The sequence below is a fragment of the Thamnophis sirtalis genome, unplaced genomic scaffold, assembly GCF_051295495.1.
Source record: "Thamnophis sirtalis isolate CommonGarterSnake01/CBP01778 unplaced genomic scaffold, rThaSir2_p1.2 scaffold_1, whole genome shotgun sequence".
NCBI lineage: Eukaryota > Metazoa > Chordata > Lepidosauria > Squamata > Natricidae > Thamnophis > Thamnophis sirtalis.
The window spans coordinates 44,238,181-44,258,283 of record NW_028261381.1 but is presented as its reverse complement, the minus strand read 5'-3'; the positions used below and the strand labels follow the sequence as shown (position 1 = coordinate 44,258,283).

General features: G+C 40.9%; 1 protein-coding gene across 4 annotated transcripts in view; it reads left to right on the top strand.

Moving 5' to 3' along the window:
• The first annotated feature begins 4,274 nt into the window (after positions 1-4,274).
• The window catches only part of MGAT5 (alpha-1,6-mannosylglycoprotein 6-beta-N-acetylglucosaminyltransferase), a 148,491-nt gene continuing 132,662 nt past the window's right edge, over positions 4,275-20,103 (top strand). For 2 of the 4 annotated variants that reach the window (XM_087711222.1, XM_087711203.1), the window contains exon 1: positions 5,315-5,610. The gene's annotated coding sequence lies outside the window, so the exon portion shown is untranslated. Of the gene's footprint in view, positions 4,291-5,196; positions 5,257-5,314; positions 5,611-20,103 lie in introns of those variants that run through there. The other 2 variants (XM_087711217.1, XM_087711211.1) reach the window with 2 other exon arrangements.

The following is a 20,103-nucleotide window of genomic DNA, read 5'->3' as shown; positions in this document are numbered from 1 at the left end:
ACAACTGTGACAGGAAAGATCATAAAATGGGGCAAAACTCACTTAGGAAATGTCTCACTTAACAACAGAAATTTTGGATTCCATTGTGGTCATAAGTCGAGGACTACCTGTACCAGTCTGCCTCTTCTAATCCTTAAAATAATGCTACCTTGCCATTTGGTTTTCCAGAGTTTGGGATAGTTTCCATGCATAACCTGAATCATTCATGTCAGATCTTGGGCATCATATAATACACAATCTTTTCAAGACACAGCTGAAAAATAGAGTTTAGTTAACGACCTAATATAGAAGGAATGGTTTCCTTTCCTTTGCATAGAATAAAAGTGCCACTCATTTCAGTGGTAATGACCAATTAAGATTATTCTTTATAAGAGCAGTGATGGTGCAGTGGTAAGAATGCAGGCTTGCAGGCTAACTCTGTCCATACTGCAGTTCAATCCTTCCATCAGCCTTCCATTCTTCCGAGGACCCAGATTGTTGGAGCAATATACTGACACTATAAACTGCTCAGGAAGTGCTGTAAAGCACTATGGAGTGGTATATAAGTCTAAATGTTATTGCTATTAAATGTTCCCCTCCAACCAAAAAACCCCAGTTTTAAGAATTAAATTAACCACCAGATGTCATGGACTTTCCATTGCTCTTCAAAAAACAAAAATGCTGCACACAACTGAAGCTATGCCAATTCCATTCTTTTCTTTGTGTTCCTGTGTGAGTTTGCATTTCTATGTCTGGGTTATTTAAATATTAAGTTAGCATTGTAGGTCAATGGAATAGTATGACAAGGAATTCTAAACATTGCTGGAAATAGAGATACATTCATTCTTCTTTTCAAACAAGTGCAAATATTGAAAGTGAAAAATGAAAGTACACTTCTCTGAAAATGAGAGTGTTTTGTGCACAACCACATCCCGTCCCTGCCCCTGTGCATACCCCTATGCACACAAAAAAGAATGACTATTTCACTATAGTGGGGAAGGTTGCAAAGCAATTGTCTAATTCTTTAATGGTAGGATATGTACAAGATCTTCCTATCAAATATTGAAAATACTCTATAGACATCAGGCTTTTATTACAAATAGCTGTTTGATATGATTGTCATACATATGTTCATGCTTTCTTAACAAATGTATAATGTTATAAATTATTTTCAAATGATCAAAACAGGAAATTTAAACAAAGGCAATTCCTGCAGACATTTGTAAGATTCCATTTCAAATTACTTTTACAATATAATCCTATATGGGTTTACTCAAAAATAAATCTCATTAGTGTCCTCTCCCAGAAAAAATAAACACTCTTTTAGTTTTGCCATCAAACTCAACCACAGATATATATTCTCTTAATGTTTGGACTATAAATCCTCTAGAAATTCTCCTAAAAAATAATATTTTATTTATGTGTGTGTACATACATACACACACATCAATTAATATATATTTAAAAAACCCACTCAACTCATTTTAATTTTAGGAAACTGCAATGAATACACACACACACACATCGATATATAATTTAATTTTAGCTTGCACAACCACTTCTCCATAAAATGGAGCATATTTCTGAGACAAAAAAACCTGCACTTTATGATGTTGTAGCATCTTGGTAAATAAATTAAGGATTAGACTTAGATGTTGTTTGATATGATATTTTATGACCTTTATTCCAAATTGCAATTTCAACCATACTTTGGGTGGTAGTCTGAATGGGGTGAATTACTGTCTGAGCTCATTTCTAAAATAATTTCTAATTTATTAGGCTCTGATTGGTAGAAATGTTTATACATTTGATTGATAGAAACATTTATACTTTTAATATGTCACATGCTTTCTTTTAACTAATTTAAAAAATATTCATATTACATAGGAGAGAAGTAGAGCTGGAGGTACAGTGTCTGTTAATAAACAAATCACTGCCCTAAGAATAGGAATCAATATTAATAATTTACAAGTTCAAAATGTATTGTAACCAGATCAATTAGTCAATATAAATATTCTTGAACTTCCTATTTTATAAATATCCACTTTACATTTTTTCTGATAATTTTTATTGTGATTTTTGTATCATAGGAGCAATCTAGAGAGTTCTCTCACTGGATTATAGCTTTAGAATAATAAAGCCGATATATTGTTACATATATAAGGAATGATTGTATTAGTTGTGAATTTATTTACTTGTCCTAGTTCTGATCATATTTTTTTCTTCTAATTTCTCCTATTTTTCTGAAGTGTGTCCTTTGGCATATAACTGAAAGGTCAATCTACACTGACTGAGTTTTTAATCTATTATAACAGTGACCATACTGGATAAATTCACATGCCATGCACTTTAAATGTGGTTAGTGACATATATTAAAACCATATATTAAAAATATCACTGAACAGCATACAGCCACTTTGCAACCAGCCACTCTGCAAACAGCTACTTCCAGCTATGGTAGGGCCATTTGTCTCACAAGTTGCATGAATCATCAAAAGTTGTATGGATCAGCACCATCTTAATGGTGCTAAAGGAAAGGTTTTTCCAAAGTGAAGGGGCTGGAATGGGACAACTTGCCACAATCCACTTGCCCTGGCCAATTTGCTCTGGCTCTCTCACCATGATTAACTTGTCCTGGTCAACTTTCCCCACAGGGCAACTTGCTGTGGGACAATTCAACACAGGATAACTAAAGAGAGGGACAAGTAGAATTGCAGCTCGAGAACTTCTAATTGCACAAAGTTCAAACCTAAATCAAGACAAAGTCCACTGCAATTCACTTCTCCCTCTCCAGTTATCAAGCATTGAATTGTCCTATGGCAAATTATCCTGTCAGTCAAGGTGAGTCAGACCAGGATAAGATGACTGGGGAGAGTTGACTGGGGAAAGTCCTCACTGTGAGTTGTCCTACACCCTAAAGGGGCTGCCTCTGGGTTTCTTCCCTTCAATATCTTGGGGCATGGGAAAATCCAGTGGTGAAATTCATTTTTTTTTACTACCAGTTCTATGGGCATGGCTTGGTGAGAATGGTGTGGCTTGGTGGGTGTTGCTTGGTGGGCATGGCAGGGGAAGGATATTGCAAAATCTCCATTCCCACCCCACTTCAGGGGAAGGATACTGCAAAATCTCTATTCCCACCCCATTCTGGGGCCAGTAAGAGGTGACATTTGCCGGTTCTCCAAACTACTCAAAATTTCCGCTACTAATTCTCCAGAACCTGTGAGAACCTGCTGGATTTCACCCTTGGGAAAATCCTCAGCATATCCTATAAGTCAGATGAGCAGGTTCTACTTAGAGCAAACAGTCCTGAAGGCAGCAAGGATCTGGGTCATGAACACAGGTTGGGCCTACAAGCTAACTGGCAACCAATGCAGTTCACAGAGTCATCATCTCATCGTGACTTTGGGCAATGTACAAATCCTGAGACTGAGCATCTGCTCTTTTAGGGGAAATACCATCTATGCACAGCTGAATTTGCAGCTAAGATAGAACCAGAGAACTTCTGGACAAGTGGCAATCTTATCTTGTTGAGATTTATTCTAAGTCTAATCTTTTCTATCCAGTTCTTTACAGCTTCTAAACATTGGACCAAGTCTTGCATCATCTGTCTCCTGCTCTGGAGACTTATAGTGATAGTGGAGATAGAGAGAAACCCTCATCTGAAACCAATAGATGAGTCCTCCTAACAGCTTAATGACAGTTTAATATTTAAAATATTAATTCAACCATTAGTATATGTGCACAAAAATACACAGAAACTAGAAACAAAAATAGTTTCTAGTTAGGAAAGAACCTTGTATAGTAATATACCACAGAATATATGTAGGAACTAATGCAGGAATGGGAGATAACATCATTAAATGTTTGGGTTAAATGTGATGACTGAGTCTGTTGGTGTGCTTGTGTGTGACAACGCTGAACCAAAAAGTAGCTAGCCTCATTTCAGTCCAGTATGCTGAGCAAATCCAGCCAATGTAACTGGTTCTGTTTTTATGCATAAAATTGGGTTAACAGAGAATATCTCGGTGACTAATTGCTGTAATCAACGTGAAGGGTTATGATCCAGTTTCTTCACAAGGTTATCTGTAGCTTCAGGTTGTGGCCAAGCAGATAAAGCTGCTATCTGAACAACCTTGGCGTTTTTGTGGGTTAGTGATGGCGGCGGCCAGCTGCACTGCATTGATAATCGTTGAACCTCGGACACATTTCCACGGGTTTCCAAGCACGCTTTCATCAACTTCTCCTTTTTAATAGCCTCCAAGGCAAGAGACTCGAGATTCCGCCCGGTCTTTCCCGCCGGCAATTTCGAAGGTTTGCCCGTTTTACTTCGCGCTTTTATCTCGCTTCCGTTGTTTGTTTCTTTTCTCTCCAAGGTAGGGAAGTCTGCAGTGCAGGAGGGGCTCATTGCATCGTATCGGTTTCGGGGTCGCATTTAGCATCTTAGGGAGCTGTCGCCGTGCAGCTTTTTTTTCTTTATTTTTCTCTCTCCGTACCCCCTTCTCCCCTAAATGGATGTCTTCCACGCTTGAGAAGCCGGAGCGGTTAGCAGGCAGGGTATGTTTTGCATGCTGCCTGCCTGGCGGCGGGACTCGAGATTGCAGATGCTTCCTGCTCGGGCAGGCGTGTTTTACACCCGGCGATAAACGGTCTTAACTCTCTCCTGCCCCTCTCTGGGACTCTTTCCGACTGCACTCCGGAGAACCGGGGACGTGCTGCCGCTCTCAAGTCTTTTGGGACCCCCCTCCCCCCCCCCCTCGCTGGTCACACGCCAGTCCAAGAGCGAGCCGTCCTAGGCCGGAGAAAGACGCATTCTCGCGTTACAAGTAATAGAGCCGTTTACTACCACCACCACCCCACCTTTTCCCTCCCGTCTTTTGCAGCGTTTTCGGCATTGGTCGCTCCCGCTGACGGTGGGTAGTTTGCAGACGCTCCCTTAGCTCCGGCGAGGCTGTTTTGTTGGGGCTTCCCCCCTCCCTCCCTCGCGCCGCAGTCAGAAGAGCGAGGCGGTTGGGAGGGAACACCACGTCCGGCAGGCTTTCTCAGGGGTTTCGCTGCGGCAGCTTGGCTGAGCTCGGCCCTCAAGCGCCGCCGCCGCCGCCAGCGAGCGCCGCTCCTGCACTGCTCCATGTCCGGCCTCCCCGCCACTTCGGCGGGGGGGCCAAGTCCCGGCCTCCGCTTAGCGAGGGAAAGAGAGTGCAAGATGGAACGAGGAGGAGGGGTGGGGCAAAGCGGGGGTGGGGTGGGGAGTCCGCCTCGCCAGCGACGCCAGGAAAGCTGGTAAGAAGATTTTGCTCTCTCTTCGCGCGCCGTTTTCCGAGCAGGAGCAAGCAGCATCCACGAGCTCCAGCAAAAGGAGGAGGAGCCTTTCCCGCCGGCGGCGGAGCTCGCGCCGTGTGAGGGCCCGCGGTCTACCGTGGTGTTGCTTGGCGCCTGTGGGGAGGGAGCTGCTGACTCCTCCCTCCTTCCCTCCCTCCCGGTTCTCGTGCCGCCGCTGCTCTCCACCCCCCCCCCCAGTTGTGCGGTCTGCTGGCGTGCTGGGTCGGTCGGTAGCAATGGAAAACCCAGCAGTTTCTTTTTCCTCGCCCGCATTGACGAGCGAGCGCCTTTCCTGTCGGAAAAGCCCCGGAATAGGTAGGTTTACTTCTTTCGCTCGCCTGCGTGCCCGCCCGCATGCCTGCATGCATGATTTGCCTGCCGGGTGGGAAGCGGCGTTGCCTTCTTCCTTCCTTCTTTCTTTTCTTCTTTCTTCTTTTCTCCGTTTACCTCGCTCTTCTCGCAGAAGCGGGCCGACGACCTGCTTTGGCTTTTTGCGGGACACTTCGGCAAAGTCGTCTCGCCCCTTGGTTTTTTTTTTGTTTGGTTTTTTTTGACGGGACCGCTTGAGGCGAGGCGCTGTGGCGGCTTCTCGCTCGCCCGACCCTTTTCATCACCTGCTGCTTTTGTCTTTCTCCTCCGGTGAGCAAAGGAAGGACCTCGGTGCCTGTGATTATTTTTTTCTATCTGATGGTGTGATTGAGGCAAGGCAGAGGCGTTATTTTTCCCTTTGCATGAAAGTGTCCCCCCCCTTCCCTTGGCCATAGGTACAGAGCAGGTTGCCACACCTGCTTTTCCCCCCTTCCCTCTCATTTTTCGCGATCTTTTTTTAAAGGTTGTGATGCTTCTCCCCCGCTTTGGAGAGAGGTGGCAGCAATGATGGCTAATAACCATCATTGCTGCCTGGTCTCCTTTGCTTGCTAAAGTCGCTGCTTGCCTTGTTTAAGAGGATCCAGGAACCAATGTGACAGTCTTGCCGGTTGAGTCTTAGTTGTTGAATGGATCAGGAGGCGCCTCTGTGCCCATTACTTGCAGACGACCTTTAGTGTCATGTTAGTGCTGTTTTTCTTCCAGCCTGTATTGTTGCAGACAGCTGTTATTTATTCCCTCTGAAAGAAAAGGAGCTTTTCTCTCTGCTCCCTATCCCATTAGCAATGATTTCCCCCCTCATCCCCATTTTTAGATGATAACAGCCCCCTTTTAAGGGATTAGCTTAGGATGCTGTGGATAGCCTTGAGACTAAAGACAACAAACAACAACAAAACCACTTGTTGGCCTTCTCTTTATGTACCCCATTTTTCTTTGGCCTTGTTCTGTGCTGCTTTGCTGAGATAGTTCAGGTCATATAGTATTTTCCCTTCCTGGTAATAGTAGTAGGTAGGGTATTGAGTTTGGGGACGAAAGTATTAGTATTGAAAATGTGAGCAAAAATGTTATAACCGGTATTTGTGCTGTTGACTGATCAGTGTAGTCTCATGGCTAATATTACTGTGGGGAATAGCATATTAGGAAAATGCAGCAATATAGCAATGTTGACGTGCCAATGTTGCATTTACATTTTATGATATTTCAATCAATATTACAGTTAGTACAGACCAGGAAATAAAAGCATTAAAAGATAATAGTAAAAAATAAAAATAAAAGACAGGCATAATATATTGTGATTGGTTGTGGATTAGGAGTGGTCAATTAAAGTTTGCCTAATTTTACATACAGCACAGCAGAATGTGACTACATTCAAATAAACTATTTCATAATGATCTGATAACCGTATATAAAATATAAAAAAGACCAGTGTTTCCTGGATATTTTATGAGGTAAAGTGTTATAAATTGAGTCTAGGAGTCCTTATAGAACATGCAGTATAACTATAGTTTCATTTTATTACTTAGCCTGTCAGGCTTGATAATGTGACTGGTACCACACAAAAGAGTTTTCATGATGTGGTTAATACTTGTTATGCTAAAAATGGGGAAGATAGAATCTGAAATCTTTTGATTAAAATTCCGAGGCCTGGTCTAGCATGCTGCCATTTTTATATTATTAATACAAATAATACATTTGTACTGAGTTGAAAAAAGAAGATCTAATCTGCAGAGAAATTAGATCTCATTTAGCAAAAATAGCAATAAAACAATGTAGGAAGGGCAAATGTACTTACAATAATCAGGTATAAGATGCTATTATCATGGGCAAAGATTGCCAAAGAAGATTTATTGTGGTTTTATAAGAAATGATCTACAGCAGATGGGTCCAATCTTTTGGCTTGCTTTGGCCTCTCTGAGCGATGAGGAATTGTCTATATAAAGTATATACCATAGTTTATATATATAAATAATAAACTTCATTTATTTGTGGGGGAGTCTTGTAGGGTCTCATTACTAACTTGTCTAGGGGTCACATTTGGCACAGGGGCTGCAAGTTCAACGTGCCTGAAAGGTTAAGTTGTACCATTGAAATCAGAAAGACCTATAAGTATTGATAACCCATTTTTATAGAATATGCATTTCAACTACATCCCAAAGTTGTTCCGAAGTCATGTTTATAGCATATTCAAAAATGGTTAATATTATTTTTTGTCAACATGTTACAGTTGGTATTACCAAAGTTATTTGATCAATTGTCCATTTTGGAATAGCTCATTGATTCAGGCTGGTTTTTCTAGTCCTCAGAAACTGGCTGGGAATTATGGACCCAGCATATTTGAGATTTAAAAAAATCCTTGAATATACAATTTCCCACTAATATCTGCAGGAGTCATAATCACCTGTGAGAAGTAGTAGTACATATAGTATGGTCCTGTCGAACTTAAATAACAATGGTTCTTAATATGTAAGTATATATAGAAATGTGATGGATTTGTCTCTTAAAATATTTTTTAAAGTAACAAATGTATAGAAAATTTATATTTTATAAGCACTCATTATCACACTTGCTTAAATTAGATTCATTTTATGCTACAAGTCATAACCTCGAGTTATGACCACAACTGAGCCCAAAATTTCTGTTGCTAAGCAAGACTTTTCTCTCATTTTATGACATTCTTGCCACAATTATGTCAGTCACTGCAGTTGTTCAGTTAATAACATTGCAATTAAGTGAATTTGACTTCCCCATTGACTTTGCTTATCCAAGGTCAAAAAATGTTATCACATGGCCCAAGGACACTGCAACCATCATAAATATGAGTCAGTTGCCAAGTGTCTGATTTTGATCACGTGACCATGGGGATGCTGCAACGGTTGTAAGTGTGAAAAATGCTTATTGGTAATTTTTTTGAGTGCTGTTGTAACTTTGAGCAGTCACTAAACAAACAATTGTAAATTTAGGACTACCTGTATCAACTTATTTACCAAGCATCTCAAAAATATTCTGAAGACAGAACAAACCTGTTGTGCTGCCATGGTTCAAAATATATATCTAAATTCCAAAGTTATTTTGATTCATTTGACCTCACATTAAACTTCACGATACTATAAAGATTATGAATGAAAGTTGTAAAAAAAGGCCGTTCTTTTGCTCGTGTTTGATGTGGGAAGCTTCTTTAGATATGGCAAAAATGTGGGAGAATTGTCATTCCCCATGTCTTCCTGTTAAGAGAGTCTACTAAGTTCCTTCCCATTGCAGTGAGTAGGAGGAAAATTAGGTACATCAGCACAAATTCTTCTTTATGAATATGGGTGTGTAGTTTTGTTTCTTTGACTGATGGTGGTTTTATAGATACTTGCATAGATATTTGTTTTTATGGAATTGCTCTTTTAACTTTGTGAAGCTGCCCAGAGTTTGTTGATTTAAGAACATAGATGACTTGAGACATTGTTCTATCTAAAATCTGACCATTATTATGTCAGTCAAGTCTTTGATCAATCAATGTCTTAGCTCGTAACCTGGAGATTAAAAATTTAGGGTAGGATATTCTGCAGGGTTTGAAAAGAAAGAACCAAGATAGAATGTCTTCTGTGGGAAGGATTCAAGATAGAGAGATATGGTATATCCTACAGGCAATGAAATCCCATAATGCTAGAGCATGGATCTGTAGAAAGAAATATTGTTTCGTACTCAAGCTACAGTTTTATAGTTACAATTCTGTATTTATTTAACTGAGGAAAGCTTAATTGGTGTGCATAGGTCTTATTTTCTAGTAGACAGCAATGGAATTAACTAGTTATCATAATAAATAACTTTTCCAGCCTGGATTCCCAAATTATGTCAACTTGTATACAAATTACTTACCTGGGGTATTGGATAACTGGCTAATCTATTTTGGGTTGGGGTTGAAATTAATTGTTTAAGATGAATGTAAATTTTATTCAGACACAAATAATTACTTAACCGAGACAGAGGTTTGTTTTGATGTGTTCAGATTTTTTCTTTCATAAAGATTGGGATTGTTTATTTCAGATAAGCCTTGTAAGCTGCCTTGGTGAGGTGGATGTTTTATAAATTGCTTAAGAAATAAAGTCATAATTAATGCTGTTCAATGAATCCAAGGAGGACAAAATATACAGGTAGTTTTCTACTTACAATTCATTTAGTACCTGTTCAAAGTTACAACAACACTAGAAAAAGTGACTTATGACCATTTTCCACACTTACGACTGTTGCAGCATCCCCTGGTCATGTGATTTATATTTGGATGCTTGACAACTGACTCGCATTTATGATGGTTGGAATGTGCCGGTGTCAACTGATTCCCTTTTGCAACCTTCTGACAAAGTCAATAGGAAACCACTTAACCGTCTTACTAATTTAACAACTGCAGTTATTCAGTTAACAAATATGGCGAGAAAAGTCATAAAATGGGGCAAAACTCATTTAACAAATTTTTCTTTTAGCAACATAATTGGGCTCAATTATGGTCATAAGTTGAGGACTATCTGTATAAGTTTCTATTTTTTCTTCACAAAATGCTCTGAAGTCTGCTATGAGAAGAAACTCTTCAGAACAAGTTACAGCTTATATTTTGCTTATAGCAGAGATCAAACAGTTTATGTATTTCAAAAATGTGTTCCAAAGGACAGGTCTTAAATATGAAAACAGATGTAATAGCAGTTCCAATTACCTAACATATCATGTGGAAAGGCCCTAGCTCACCACTAGAGCACATGCTTTGTACATGAAACATATCTTAACTTTAGGCTTTGGCATCTTCATTTGGGACTAGGAAAACTGGTTGGCTGACCTCATAGATTTGCAAGCTACATTTTGTTAATCATATTGAACCACATTGGCAGGATTCACATTTTATACTAAGCCACGAATGATACACAAAGCTGATTCACATAATTTGCCAAGCCAATGTGAAACTACATTATGGACTCAACAGATATCTTACTTGAAATCTTGAAGGCTCATAAGGCTGATACATTGTATTGTATCAGCCTTCTCAATCAAGTCTGTAGTATTGGCAAACTACAGAATTTCCAATTTGAAATTTTTGGCAATCTGAAGATAAAATTCGGAAAGAACAGTAACAGTACTGAGTCAGATGTTTGACTTAAGACAGCTTTTTGTGCGTTTGCATCTGGCAGTGTGAGTGAGCTTCCCCATCTGTCAGAAAGTTCTGTTATTGTATCTAACAACTGTGGTTAATGGACTCTAATATCTATTGATAAACACAATATAAATTATGAGTATAAGAAACAAAAGTAAAGTCCATAAAAAGATACAAGTAGATTTTTGTCAGCATTGCCATTATATGATAATGATTACAGCCATAGTAATGTCAATATGAGACTTGGAGAGAACTGTTAATTTGGAGAATGCATTACACATGATGTAGAAAGTGAAATTTGCATCCAACTTAATCCAACTTTTGTTGTAGCAGCCTTAGAATTGACAATACAGATATTGAAATAGTAAATACCATTTATATTTTAACATCAACCATCAACAGTTAAGAAATATGCTGTGGACTAGCACTTGGTACATCAACCTTGAAGACCTTGGAAAAGATATTCAAATGCTATGGTTTGGGCTAATGTCAGGCGCAAACCATCAGATCCACATATGAAGAGTTCAGTTAGTTCATGCCTCTTATTCCAGATTGACATTTTGCATCTAGACCAGACTAGATGCGATTCAACAGTATTCAAGGGGGATCAGACTTTGCCTTTTTTGTGCCTACATAAAGACTAAGCTAATTGCTTCTGGACTTCTTCCCTTGGCTCAGCCAGTTTCTGCCTGGCATCTATACTTAAAAAAAGATCAGAATTGTGCAAGTCACAGTATTCCCTGTGACACTCCATGGAAGTGAAATTTAGACTTTAAAGAAGTAGGATAGGAAAAGCATTGATCCCAAAGGTGCTTTTTCAAAAGGCAGCTGGACTTACTGTTTTTTTCTTTTCTTCTTGAAGATGTTTCACTTCTCATTCAAGAAGCATCCTCAGTTCTGACTCAATGCTGGGGAATGGAAGAATTTATATTTCTTGCACTCATCTGGTTGTTAGTGCTTTGAAGGTGGGTCATTAGTTCTTTCAGTGTCATTGAGGCCCCTTAGGGTATCTGTGCCCTCAAGTCATCTGAATCAGAGTGGCTTGGAACTGTTGAAATGACTGTATTGTAAACAGGAGATAGTTGGGATTGTATTCCACTCTCTCTGTTAAGAGAGGGTTGTTCAATTTCAACAGTGATGGCATTTTAGCCCTCTTTCAAACCAGTGGTCTTCTCTGTCCAAATTGAGGACTTCACTGTCTTCAAATGAGTGACCTTTGTCATTCAAATGCAGATGGATTGCTGAATCTTGTCCTGATGGGTTTGTTCTCCTATGTTGTGTCAAGTGTTTATGAAGTGGTTGTTTTATTTAAACCCCAAAGGGGCCCCAACAACTCTCAGAGCTACTGACCCACCTTCAAAGTGCTAACAACCAGATCACTGCAAGAAATATAAATCCTTCCATTCCCCAGCATTCAGTCAGAACTCAAAATGCTTCTTGGATGAAAAGCGAAACATCTTCAAAAAGAGAAGAAAAACCATAGAAAGTCCAGTTGCCTTTTGAAAAAGCACCTTTGAGACCTGGTGCATGACTGAGAGTCTCCATAGACATTGAGCATTGATGCTTTTGAACTTCAGTGTTGAAGAGCCCTGAGAATACTGTGGACAGCCAAAAAAACAAATGGATCATCGAACAAATTATCCAGATTTCTTACTTGAGGCATAAATGACCAGACACAAATTATCCTAATCTGGATGCATTATGCGAAGACTCAGCTCTTTGAAAAAGGCTCTAATGCTGGGAAAAGTGGAACTGAAGAGAGGAAGAGGATGACCAGCTGCAGGGTGAATGGATTCAGTCACAGTAGCGCTAAATGAGTACACCATTGGGAGACATAAAAGAACATATTGGGAGTAGATTATCATGGAGAAAATGTTTTCATTTTAATTATTTTTATTAAAGTTTGTTATAAGAAATAGAAATGAGGAAATAGAAATAAAAAGGAAAATAAAAGGGGAAAAAAGGTGTAAAGAGAAAAAAAGTAGTGACTTCTGGCTTTTTTCAGTACAGTAAAATAACAAAAAAGTCAGCTATTTCCAAATAAAAACAAAACTAGATTGATTCTTAACTTTATTTACAACAGTCAGTTTTGCAAACTCCATCACCTTTATCATCAATTTCTCCATGTGGGAATTAGTGTGTATTTCCATCTTGTTGCATATAGAATTATTGCAATTCTCAATATATATAGTAACAAAGTTCCAGATTTTCTTTAAAAATCTTTCTCCATCAAACCTAAAAAGGGAAGCTTCTGGTTTCTATTTTATACTTATTTTAAAAATGTACTAGGAATCTTCTGAATTAAGATAAAAATCTGATTCCAATATTTCTTTGCTTTATCAAAGTTCACAAATGATAAAAGCTACTCTTTGTACAGTTGTATTTCCAGCATACATTTGAAACTTTCTTATACATCTTTGACAATTTCTCAGGTGTTAAATACCAACGATACGGAGAAAATCTATTGATCACTCGTGGCACGACAAAACCGCGCTATGCAAAATAGCGGAGATTAAATCGTGTCGCTAAAGCCGCAACGTCATCACCACCGCGACAATAGCACGGTGACAGAAGGGCGTTCTACATGCTTCATTCTTTGCCTCCAAAGGTAGCCCTCCTCCTCCAGCTGACAGCGGCAGCGGGCACGGGGCAAAATGGGCTGCTCAGCAGCAGCAGCCCGCGGGAAGGATCCAGCACAGTCGCGGGGGGCAGCAGGAAGCCCGTGGGGGGCCTGAGCAGGGCTGCCGACGCTGGCGGCGGCAGAGGACACGGCAGCAGTGGCGGCTGAGGCTCTCCCGGGGCCGGCGAAGTGGGCTTGCCCGGCGGAGGCAGGCCGCCCTCTTCTTCCTCAACAACATCTCCTTGGACGGGCGGCCGCCGCCGCTGGGCAAGCCCTCTTCGCCGGCCCCGGGAGAACCTCAGCCGCTGCCGCGTCCTCCGCCGGCGTTGGCGGCCCCGCTTGGGCCCCCCGTGAGCTTCCTGCTGCCCCCCGCAGCTGAGCTGGGCACTTCCCACGGGCTGCTGCTGCTGGGCAGCCTGCTTTGCCCCGTGCCCGCTGCCGCTGTCAGCTGGAGGAGGGGGGCTACCTTTGGAGGCAAAGAACGAAGCATGTAGAACGCCCTTCTGTCGCCGCGCTGTTGTTGCGGCGGTAGGGTCGTTTTTTTCTTCGCGCTTCGGATGCCGCGGATTTGCCTCCGCACTTATGTCGGCGCGGATAAGGGCATCACGGTTTTGTGGTGGAACCTTGATCACTAGGTGTTGAAAATGACTTGATGGCACATAATCATTTTCAGTTAATAAAATATTCATACAATAGTTGCTATCTCTACAAAAAAGAAGAGCTAACTAATCATGAAAGAAACATTAAGTGGAAGGCCTTAATAGCCTTGGCTTCCCATAGCCAAAATGGTGTTTGGATTAATACTGTGATTGTTATTGCATGTTTTTGTTTGTGGTTATGTGAAAACAATACTATTGCTGTAATCAATATTAAAGATTAATAATTAAATATTGCAAATAAATAAGCACACACACCCAAGATTGGCACAATTTATAATAGTTTATTTTATAAAAATGATGCCAGTTTGCATATCACATTCGGCTAAGTTAAAATAAAGCTGACTATTTACAATTCAAGCTTTGTGGTTACACATTCATTGACCTAGGATGTTATTTTATCGTATTACATGGTGAATATTGTTTAATTACCCATAGCTTGTAGTCTGAACAAACAATTCTATTTGTTAAGTTGTATATTTTATGAGTAGTAATTCCTTAATATTTTGCATGACCCATTTCTTTCGTATGCTACCAATAGCAAGTTTTCTCTAGTGAAAAAGACTAGCAAATATTCTTACAAAAGATTGTCTTCTATGCTTTTGGTCTTCTGAATGGCTGTTAAGATCTGACTGTTTCAGCCGGGCTTTAGCCTAGAAAAATGGGATACTTTATACTGCAAGAAATGTTCTTGATTATTGAACTTCCCATAGCCAAGGTGTTGTTTGGATTAATATTGTGGTTGTTATTGCAATTATGTTTTTGTTTTTAATCTGGCTTGGTGTCATGTTATTTGAAGGACAGCCTCTGCCTAATTACATCTACTTGGCCAACCAAATTGGGAAGACAGTGCATTATGGGTCTATCTATTTTATTTTATTTATTTATATTCCACCTTTATTCTTTTTACAAATAACTCAAGATGTCTAACACATGCAACATACCTTCATTCTCCTCTTCCTGTACAACAACCATCATATGAAGTGGGTTGGGCTGGACAGAGTAACTATCCCCAAGTCACCCAGCTGGCTTTGGTGCCTAAGGCAGGACTTGAACTCACAGTCTCTGGCTTTCTATATTGGTGTTTTAACTACTAAACCAAACTAGCTTACAGAAGTACATCTGGTGTGTCCAAGAAAAAGGTGCCTTCTCTGTGATGGTTCATTTCCTATGGAACATCATTCCACCAGAGATATGATTGACTCCACCTTGATATTATTTCAAAAGGCCCTGAAGATATGGTTCTACTAGCAAGACTGAGAGATTCTCAGGCATTTAGGTCATGGTTGTCCCAAAAGTGTTTTTTCAAAAGGCAACTGGACCTTTTGTTTTTCCTTGAAGACCTTTCACTTCTCATCCAAGAAGCTGCTTCAGCTCTGACCTGGTCTGAGAAGTGAAAGGTCTTCAAGGGGAAAAAAAAAAAAGCGCCTGGCTGCCTTTAGAAAAAGCACTTTTGGGATTTTAGGGGCCACAGGTTGCTACAGAGCCAACCAAGTGATTGTTGTGACTGGGGGGGGGGGAGGCTTGTAGATTTTAATTTTGTAAGCCGCACAGAATCAATGTGTTAATTGGGCGCCCATATAAACCTGTTTAATAAATTGATTACTCAGGAAGGTATGTGAAGCATATTGACCTAGTAAATAAATATATAAGTCTCTTGGTTTCAGCAGCAGTATTTTTAGGAGAGAAAAAAAAATCCTTTAATCAATTTAGTTTTCATTAAATTAAGTAAAATTTTAAACATAAATAAGATAGGATCTAGAATATTTTAATAAACATGATACTGCTTCTATCCATGAAGCATGATCACATGTTGATGCAGATCAGTAATGAGATTTCATATCCCATTTAATAGATAATAAATATTAGTACACTTCCTGTATATGTTGGAAGAAATATCCAGGTCCGATTCAAGCCGGGAGAAAGACACTCGATACAAAATGGAAGGTGGAGGCTGATTGGAAAAAGAGTCCATTTATTGATGAACAGAAGCACTTGTTTGTGGTTCTGGTGCAGCTGACCACCTGGAGTTGAGGGTGGGGTGTGATATTTATACCTTCTCTCCTTTTTTAATATTTCCTAAAATATTTCTTTTAGGAGAGGGGTGGGTGCTAACTTTTCTGCGCACAATTGTTATTTAGGACAAATGTACAGATCCAAAGGAGTATTTGGGAATTTGAAACCATTGGTCTTATCTTCTGAGGTGGGAGAATAAAATATATTTAACTATGGTGAAAAACGTATATTTCTCTGATATTTCTTCCTACTTTGGGGAAATTCAATAATTAACAAGCAGTGAGAAGCAGCCTTCCTTGCTGGTTAATTTCCAAGCATGCTGAGTCTATGGTTACAGCCTTCTTAAGCCTTGCCCTACTCTGGTTATGATTTACCTAGGCTTCATTTAAAATTTCCAGTAGAAGTACTTGATTTCATTTTGGTATGACTCTTACATTTGCTGATCATAAAATTACTAAATCAATTTTAAGATAGAAAGATAGAATATAAATAGTATTTTAAAGAGCCAATTACCAAGAATATTTTGTCTCATACTATTCATACCATACATCAAGCCATGGTCTCTGTTGCTTAGTGCCCAAGTACCATTAAAGATTCACAGCAACCAAATTACTATATTAATAATTACATTACATAACACTGTCAAATTATTTACTAAGACTGTATTACTATTATTCTTCTCATCCTTCCTATTACCTATCTCCTCCCGCTTATGACTATAACCTTGTTGCTTGTATCTCTGATTTATATTATTTTATTTATTTTATTTCTAGTATGATTTGATTACTTATTAGTAACCTATGACTAGGTTACTAGCACTTACACACTAAGTGTTGTATCTTATGATTCTTGATGAATGTATTTTCTTTTTTCTTTTATGTAAACTGAGAGCATATGCACCAAAGACAAATTCATTGTGTGTCCAATCACACTTGGCTAATAAAGAATTCTATATTTTATTTGTATGGCTGTGATTTTCAGGGAAGCCTTCAGCTTTACACATAGTAACAACTGGTTTATATAATAGATACGTCTGTTATATTAGTAACATATTCAGCAATATTGAAACTCCATTTCAGTATTGTTTTGTAACTTGTATGTAGGAAACGTAACTATATAATTGACAAAATATACTTGGCAGCTAGACAGGGAAATTGGGTTGTGGTAGCAAAGTGATGAAGAATTAACAAATGATCAAGCCTTTACTTAATTTCCTCATTTGTTTCCTGAGAACTGAGATCATTAAAATTTGCTGTGAGAAAAATGAGTTCATGGATTTTAGACTTCATTTTTTCCCTTCCTGTTTTTGTCAAATCCAATTTTTTTGAATATAAAATTCAAGAAATCACTGCTCTTATCATGACTAATTGAGGTGTGTGCAAACAGTAGGAAAATGTTTTGTATCTCCTCATGCAGTTAACAGTGAACGTAAATATACATTTGACATAGTTTCCTGTAATTTTCTCCTGATTATCACAGATGGTTTGCGAGTTAAGGTAATTTCACTATTGTATGTCAAGCAATAGCTAAGCAGAGAGGGAATATTCTTTTCTCTCTTTCAGTCATATCTCTGGCTTGTTATTATTAAATCTGTCTAATTCCTTTTAACTCTTGCTTCCTGTCTATAAAAAAAATGTTTTGATAGCTTGCAAATAAATTTGCAGATTATTTCAATGACTATAGTTGGCCCATTAAAGAGTACATTAATTTAGAATTTTATGATGGTATTTTAGTAGCATGATATTTTGCTTGTATTTTGGATAAATAAGCTGGCCAAAGTGCTTATCTGTTGCTATATAGTAATGGTAGTCTTTTTGTAATTATATTATATTTCAAATTTCTGAATTCTCACCAGTGTCCACGCTCACTGGGAAATGCTGGAACTTGAATTTTGATATCAAGATCGGGAAAACCTTTGTTTTGATTAGACCCAGGTTCATCTTGTTTGTCATTCAGCTCTTAATTGTAGGCCAGAGATTTCCAAATTATAATATTTGAACAGTCTGGATATTCCTTATTACTTCAAAACCTATTTAACTCGGAAAAAAATCCCCCATAGAGATGTTATGCCACAGTATTGTTGAAAGAGAAATGAGTTACATATTCTCCATAGTGAGGGGGAGGAGTATCCAGCATGGGTTGACTTTATCCTCTCGTTGATTGGACTGAGTCATCAGAGCTCTTGGTATAAGCCTCTGGTCCACCAGGCTCCGCCCAGTTTATAGACTCAGTCCACTCAAATGGACAGTTGACCATCCTAGATCTCCAACAGGTCGAAGATATTCAAGAAAGAAAAGGAAGGAAAATTCCAGTGTCTCCCTCCTACAGCATCCCAGGCGAGCTGGCAACTCCCGGGACTGTAAGGATCGGCCAAAAGCCCCTCAGCGGGCGGCCCGCCGCCCAGGCTTCCGAGTGAGAAAAGCAACACTCAGACAGGAATTTGCCGGGTGAGCAGGAGACAGAGGGCAGAAGCCTCTGGCAGGCACGCCCGGCTGCAAGGACGCCAGCAGCGCCGGAGACTTCCCCAAGAGCCGCGGATCGTGAGAAGGGACAGGCTAGGACGGCGCGGAGCCCCCCCCCGCCCCCTGGAAGGGAGCCTTGCAAACGCGGAGCGCCCGCCCCATTGGTACGTGACCCACCTCATTGGAGGGGGCTCACGGGCAAAGCAAGGACTCCAGCGGCATGGGAAGTGAAGAAAACGGCAGCAGCGCAGCTCTTCGGAGCACAAGCCGCCCAGCCAGAATATTCAAAAGGGGCGCCTTCATCTCCTGGCAAAGGCGCCATCTTGAAGCCATAAGGGACCATGTGTTCCAAGATGGCGGCGCCCAGAGGCAACAGGAGACTGGCAGGACACAGGTACTGGCAACAACAGCCGGCAGTCCCACCAGGTTAGTGACCACCCCTCAGGCGGCCCAGAGAAGGGGGGGGAGGAAAGGCAGAGACAAAAAGAAGCACCTCTCCCCCAGCGCAGAGCTGGAAACAGGGGGGGGGGGAGGAAAGGCAGAGACAAAAAGAAGCACCTCTCCCCCAGGGCAGAGCTGAAAGCAGGGGGGGGGGTGAGTCACAAGCCTCCCAAGCCATCTAAATAAGAAAGGAGGAGGCATTAAAGACTGGAACAGATTGGCAAGAGGGCAAGTGGCCTCAAATCCATCCCATGCCAGGGAAAGAAAAGAAAGGCTCCTGGAGGCCCCACAGCAGGTGGGACTGCAGGGGAGACAACCATTTGCAGGCAAGAATCCCCTTTGACACACTAGTCCTTGGGGTCTCCCTCAGAGGTGGCAATCCCCCTCCCCCATGCTGCCTCCCTGAGATCAGCCTCTGCCACCCCCCCCCCCAGACAGGCAAGGGCCCCCAGCCAGCAAGCACCACAGGGGCCCCCAATTTTCAGACATAATGATGAAGGGCTTCCAGCAATGCCTGACATTGCTGCAGCAGCCTCAAATGCTGCCTCAGTGGCATCCTCTCCTAGGATACCTGAAGGGCTGGAAACCCAGGGGAAGGACAGCTTAGCTCCTCAGCCTTATCATGGGAGGAGAGTGAGCTGGATTGTGAGGAGGGGGAAGTCAGGGAGGATGACCTATCCAATGACATAGGCTTGCCCCCCCCCCCAAGCTGACCTTCACCGGGTGGTTCCAGCCTTTGTTATATAAATCACTCCTTTTTAAGGGTTAAGCAGCCGCCAGGCTTGGGAACAGAGCAGCAGAGGCACCGCCTCAGCAGCAGGGGTTTTTCTGCAGAAACCAGGTTTGAGGAGCAGGCCATTGAGACCGACACAGTGCCAACTCCCAGGGCCTTTCTTGAATCGGTCAAGTGCCAAGGGGCCATTCCCATGCTCACATCCACAGACAAGGCCTTTTCAATGTGGATCAAGACATGGAGGGGGTGCTATCCCACCCACCAGGGGCGCCTTGGCTTTGGCTCTGCAACACCCCTGATTCTGCCAGGGGAACCTGAGCAGGCTCTGACGTGGGAAGACAGGAAGGCGGGCCTCACCCTCCGAAGAGGCATCAGGCAGCCGCCTGGGC